Raw genomic sequence first — 6,816 nt, 5'->3', positions numbered from 1 at the left:
GCAATTGGCCGCCCGTGGGCGACATTTGCATAGCACGGCCCCGCCCCGCCGGGCCCGCCCGGCCCCACCCCCGGGGCGGGACCCTCCCGGCCGCCGCCCCGCCCCCGCTCCACCTGTCCGTGGGCTGGGCTCAGGGTTCCCAGGCGGTGGGCAACCCGCGCCAGGGGAGGCTGCTCTGCGTCCTGCACCCCCGCCCTGGCATCGCGGGCGGCGCCCCCGCCCCGCCCTGGCTTTGTCTCTCCGTTGGATACACCGTGCACATCGCGCCTGGTGTTTACCCGGGCACTCAACTCCCTGATGAGAAGGGCTGGGAGCGCGCAGGGGAGCTACCCAGCCTGCACTCACCTGCGCGCCCCCTTCCTTCCGTGTTCCTCCTTTCTACTTGCAGCCAGCCGGAGCCCCGCGACGAAGGATCTGGGACGGCCCAGGCCTCTCAGCAGGTGGCGGTGCAGCCCTTGGGACGGTTGGCACTTCTGGACCTTCCGACAGATGGCTGCCTCCAGAGTAGGTCAAGTCCGTGCAGCCCGCCACCAGCTCTGTCCAGCTACCCAAATGCTCCAAGTGATCACTTTAACCACCAGCAAGTCTTATTTCAAGCCAGCCGCTCCCACAGACTTTGCCTTTACTGTGCCATATTCAAAAAGAACCCAGATAATGCGTCGAGGCCTCCTGCTCTGAAAGACATACTTGATTTCAAATACCCTCAACAATTGCCAGAACCTTCCCCTGACCCCAGGAAGGGTCTCTGTGAGCCGCCCATCCCCCAAGGCCATGGCCTCATCCACCAGAACCACTTCTCAGCCCTTCTCCACACACTCCTGCTGTGGTCCCCAGAGGCTTTGACCCTCTTTGTCCTCCATCTCCTCCTCCTCCTCCTCCTCCTCCTCCTCCTCCTCCTCCTCCTCCTCCTCCTCCTCTCCTCTTCACTTCTGTCTCCCTCCTTTCTTCCAAGAGAGGCTGGGCGTTTAACATGAGGGAACATCTACTTGCTGTTTATGGCTACTGTAGCGAGTGACAGCACCCGATTTTCTCCCTTGTGTCACGCTTCATTCAAAACACTAACAAGAGGCTAGGTGTGGTGGCATATGGCTTTAGCCTTTAATCCCAGCACTTATCTGAGTTCCAGGCCAGTTTGGTCTACATGGCAAATTCCAGACCAACCAAGGCTATACAGTAAAATCCCGTCTCAAAAAACAAACATTGGGCTGGAGAGATGGCTCAGTGGTTAAGAGCAGCCCCTGCTTTTCCAAAGGTCCTGAGTTCAAGTCCCAGCAACCATCTATAATGTAATCTAATGCCCTCTTCTGACCTGCAGGTATACATGCAGACAGAACATTGTATACATAATAATAAATAAATATTCAAAACAAAACAAAACAAAAACAAACAAAATGCTTTGTGCGCACGTGTGCGTGCACACACACACACACACTGATGGAGCTAAGGGTGTTGCTCAGTGGCAGAGCGTAGGCTTAACATGTGCAAGGCTCTGGATTCAATCTGCAGTGCCAGAAATAAATATATCACTGTGTTGATCACCCACCTCATCCTCACTGGTCTGCCCCAGGACCACCTTTGTGGTTACCACCACTGCACCGCCATCACCATGGCAGCTTAGGTCCACTGTGACTACTCACTTTATGCGATTAAGTGGCTATCCCAGGAGCTAGAGAAGTAACTCGGTGGTTAAGAAAGATCACTGGCTGCTCTCCCAGAGGTCCTGAGTTCAATTCCCAGCAACCACATGGTGGCTCACGACCATCTGTAATGGGATCTGGTGCCCTCCTCTGTCATGCAGGTGTACATGTAGACAGAGCACTCATACACATAAAATACATACATAAAAAAATTTAAAGTGAGCCGGGCAGCTGGGTGTGGTGGTGCACGCCTTTAATCCCAGCACTCAGGAGGCAGAGGTGGGCAGATGGCTGTGAGTTTGAGGCCAGCCTGGTTTACAAAGCGAGTCCAGGACAGCCAAGGCTACACAGAGAAACCCTGTTTCAAAAACAAAACAAAACAAAATGTTGTTGTCATCCTCAACTACATAGCAAGTTGAAGGCTAGCCTGAGCTACATGAGACCCTAAACAAAATGTTGTTGTCATCCTCAACTACATAGCAAGTTGAAGGCTAGCCTGAGCTACATGAGACCCTATTTCAAAAATCCTGAAGGAAAAGGAGGAAGAAAAAAAAAAGCCCACAACTATCCCCAAGTACTAAGCTAGTCACAGGAGCACTGGCCTATCCTATAATCCCAACACTGAGAGTTGGAAGCCAGCTGGGGCTGCATAGTGAGATGCTGTCCAAAGAAAACAAATACAGGGCTGGAGAGATGGCTCAGGGGTTAAGAGCACAGTCTCCTCTTCCAGAGGTCCTGAGTTCGATTCCCAGGAACCACATGGTGGCTCACAACCATCTATGATGAGATCTTGTGCCCTCTTCTGGCGTGCAGGCACACATGCAGGCAGAACATTGCATACATAATAAATAAATAAATCTTTAAAAAAGAAGAGAAAAGAAAAGAAATACAAGCAGGGGGTGGTGGCACAGGTCTTCAGTCCCATCCCTCAGGAGGCTGGGGCTGGCAGATCTCTCTCTCTGTGAGTTAGACACATGTACCTCAGGCAAGCCTCAGACTTACTAGTAGCCTAGGATAACTTGTACTGATTCCCCTTCTGCTTCCACCTCCGCAGTCCAGGATGGAGTCATGTATCAGCACACAGTACTGAGAGCAAAAGCAAGGCTCTGTGTGTGCTTCGTAAGTCTGTCAACAAAGCTCCATCCTCAGCCTTGTAATGTATACCATCTAAAGAAATAGTATGTAGTTTTCTGCAATCTAGTCTTCGATTTTAGGGATTCAAAGAAATTTTTTCTTTTTCTTTTCTTTTTTTTTTTTTTAAAGATTTATTTATTTATTGGGGCTGGAGAGATGGCTCAGTGGTTAAGAGCACTGCCTGCTCTTCCAAAGGACCTGGGTTCAATTCCCAGCACCCACATGGCAGCTCACAACTGTCTGTAACTCCAATATCTGACACCCCTACACCAATGCATATAAATTAAAATTAAAAATAAAATATTTTTTAAAAAGATTTATTTATTTATTATATATACATTGCTCTGCCTACATGTGCACCTGCACAACAGAAGAAGGCACAGAGATCTCATTATAGATGGTTGTGATCCACCATATGGTTGCTGGGAATTTATACCCAGGACCTTTGGAAAAACAGTCAGTGCTCTTAACCTCTGAGCCATCTCTGCAGCCCCTAAAGAACTTTTAAAACTAGCCCTGAGGTCAGGTGTGGTGCATGCAGGCCTTTAGTCCCGGCACTTGGGAGGCAGAGGCAGGCAGATTGCTGTTGAGTTCATGGCCAGCCTGGTCTACAAAAGGAGTCCAGGACAGCCAGAGAAACACTGTCTCACAGGGATGACAGGGTGGGGGGGTGGGGGTGGAAGCCAGCCCTGGTTTAATTCTGGCATTTGAGAAGCAGAGGTAGGCAGATGCATGTAAATTTCAGGCCAGCCTGGTCTACATTGCAACACCCAAGCCAGGCAGGGCTATGTAGTGAGATTCTGTCTCAAAGAGCTAAAACAAGGGCTGAAGAGATGGCTCAGCGCTGGCTGCTCTTGCAGAGGACCTGAGTTCAATTCCCAACAACCATATGACAGCTAACAACTGTCTACAACTCCTGTTCCAGGGGATCCAACATCCTCATACAAACATTCATGTAGGCAAAACACCAATGCACATAAAATAAAAATAAATAAATACTTTTTTTAAAAGGCTAAAACAGGGCTGGAGAGATGGCTCAGTGGTTAAGAGTGCCGCCTGCTCTTCCAGAGGTCCTGAGTTCGATTCCCAGCACCCACATGGTGGCTCACAAACATCTATAATGCTATCTGATACTCTCTTCTGCAGATAAAGCACTCATATGAACTAAATAAAATAAATAAATCTTTAAAAAAAAAAGCTAAAAGCAACCACAAGTTGGGAGGACTCCTATTACAGTTGGTCTCTCTCTCTCTCTCTCTCTCTCTCTCTCTCTCTCTCTCTCTCTCTCTCTCTTTCGGTTATTTCAAAACAGGGTTTCTCTGTGTAACAGAGCCCTGGCTGTCCTGGACTCTATTTGTAGACCAGGTTGTCCTTGAACTCACAGAAATCTGCTTGCCTCTAACTCCCGAGTGCTGGGACTAAACGCATGCACCACCACCGCCCAGCCGGTGGGTGTTTCTCAATCTTTCTAGGAATAGGCCCCATTGTCCCCACCATAGGATGGAGGAAGAAACAGGCATTTTCAGAAGTGGAGAGGAAGCCCCAGGGCAGAAGGCCAGGCTCTGGGGCCTATAGGGAACCAAAAGCATGAAACAGACCCAGTCGGTGCCCTGGGATTGGCAGAGTGCTGGAGCCCCAAGCTTCATTTACAGAGTTCAATACATCTTTATTGAATGACTGTGAGAGCAAACCCTTGTAGCACTAGATCCATCCAAAAGATAAGGTAAGCCAAGAAGCCCAGAGGTGAGAGAGCTAACATCCCGGCTCAATGGATTGGCTCTCTTTTGCCTTATGCATTCCTGTCACCCAGAGTCCCTTTGCCCCCCCCCCCCACACACCCATTAGCTGATCACATTTCCCCTTGAGAGGATGTTGTAGGGGTAAACAAAAAGGCCCCCTCCTCCGGGGTTGGGGAATTTGGCTCAGTGGTAGAGCCCTTCCCTAGCAAGGGCAAGGTCCTGGGTTTGGTCCTCAGCTCTGAGGGAAAAAAGGCCTCCTCCGTGCCTCCTCTGTAAGACCCTCAGCTCCAGGCATGACATGTGTCTTCTGTAGCGCCCACTCCAGTCACATGACAGGGTCAGGAGAGGGCTTTCTGCACCTTTCTAGGGGTTCCAGGTGGGCAGGAACTGGCTTGTTCCCCACCTGGGGTGACAGTGTTCCCTAAAAGCAAGAGAAAAGCCTCTTCTCCAGGTCATCCAGCCCTTCAACCTGGCCCAAACCACTTTTGGCAGCTTTTGTTTCTGTTTCTCTTCCTGTAGCTCTTCCAGGCTGTTCTGTGGGAACTGCATTGCAGCCTCTTGGCCTCCTGCTGCCTATACATCCTCTATCTGGCTGCCAAGCCTACCACGGGGCTAGAGACAGAAGCCTGAGGAACCTAACCTGAGAGGGACCAGCCCTCAGCCCTCTGCTTATGACGGCTGGACTTGGAAGACCTCAGAGACCCGACACGCCCCTTGGACGAAGGTGGTTGGTGTCTACACTCCCTCCCCTGCACCAGTCTCTAGGGAACCTGTTTCCCGGGCCTAGCAGGCAGAGCAGGCCCTGGCCCGCCCAACATTGCTGGCTCAGATTTCCTTACTTTCTGGTTTTCTCATCTCCCCTGCCCCAGGCGCCACTGCCTGCTCTCTCGCCCAGCCCCCACCCCCGGAACTGGAACGGGAGGGGGGTGGGGGGGGATTGGGAAGGGGCCTGAGACGGGGGTGTGGGGCAGCCGGTTGGGCAGCACCAAGAGGGGGAGGCAGTAAGGAGTCACCCCTGGCTCAGGGCCAGGATGAGGTTTGGTTCCACCTCATGCCCAGCCTGCCCCAGAGGCTGGCTGTGAGCCGATCAAAAGCTGGAATGGCCCACCTCCCTGGCTGCTTACCAGCCTTTCTGCTGCTGTTCCCTTCAACTAGGAATGTTCTTCCCTGGCTGGCACCCATGACAGTCCAGATCCTCCCGTTGCTCCAGAACTGGACCTTGGGTCATCTCTTTCACCCATAAACACTGGACTCAGCTTCCCTTCGCAAGGCTGCCGGCATCCTCTTAGTCTACTTTTGGACCCCTCAGGCATCCTTAGTCTCTTCTAGAACTTCGGGACTCTCACTTTGGAGCCTTCCCATGTGTGCCAGTCCTGAGGACAGTTGAATCGGAGCTTCCTGGAAGGCATCTAAACACCAGAAGATCCTGAACACTGTGCTTTTTATCCCAGGGGGTGGGGGTGGGAGGTTCGAGACAGGGTTTCTCTGTGTATCCTTGGCTGTCCTGGAGCTCACTCTGTGGACCAGGCTGGCTTCGAACTCACAGAGATCCACCTGCTTCTGCCTCCCAAGTGCTGGGACTAAAGGTGTGAGCCACCACGGCCCTGCCAACTGCACATTCTTTAGGTCAGAGAACTATCAGCAACTGCTGCCCGCCTGGGTGTGAGTTCAATGTGAATAATACAGACAGACACATGGGGCTAAGATCCTTGCTTGTTTGCCTTTCAATATGTGCATTAGAGAGAGTGTGTATGTGAGTGTGTGTGTGTGTGTGTGTGTGTGTGTGTGTGTGTGTGTGTGTGTGTTAAGGAAGGTGGAACTGAGAAGTCCTAAGCTCGCTGACTTTGACGTGACCCGTGGCCGAGGGCCATCCTGAGCACATCCTGTTTAGACAGAGGGGCCTTATAGCCCTCCTGCAGCCCGTCAGGCATGACCAGCCTGCACAGGAAGCCACAAGCCAGGCCTAAAACTCCGTCCGTACCTAGCTCTGCAGAGCCATACCCCAGCAAGAGTTTGGGTGACAACTCAGGGTTCCTCTGAGAAGCTGGCAGTGACGATTGGGCAGCAGTGCAATGGACCTGCTGAGGACACCTGCCACACCAGTAATCCTGTCCTTGCCTGGCTCTATGCACAGTCCGCCCAGCAGTTCAGGCCCCAGAAACCTAAGTTTGTCTGGATTCTCACATTAGCAAATACTTTCCGCTTCACCTTTAAAATGTGCAAAATGCCAGCTGAGAACAGGGCATCCTGTTCCTCCCTGACCACCGGCTTGCTTGGTCACCACAGCTATCACCTCCAAAGCTAAC

This window comes from Acomys minous (genome assembly GCF_964271855.1).
Source record: "Acomys minous genome assembly, chromosome: 13".
NCBI classification, from domain to species: Eukaryota; Metazoa; Chordata; class Mammalia; order Rodentia; family Muridae; genus Acomys; species Acomys minous.
The sequence above is the reverse complement of the archived record's forward strand: the minus strand, read 5'-3'. Positions refer to the sequence as shown.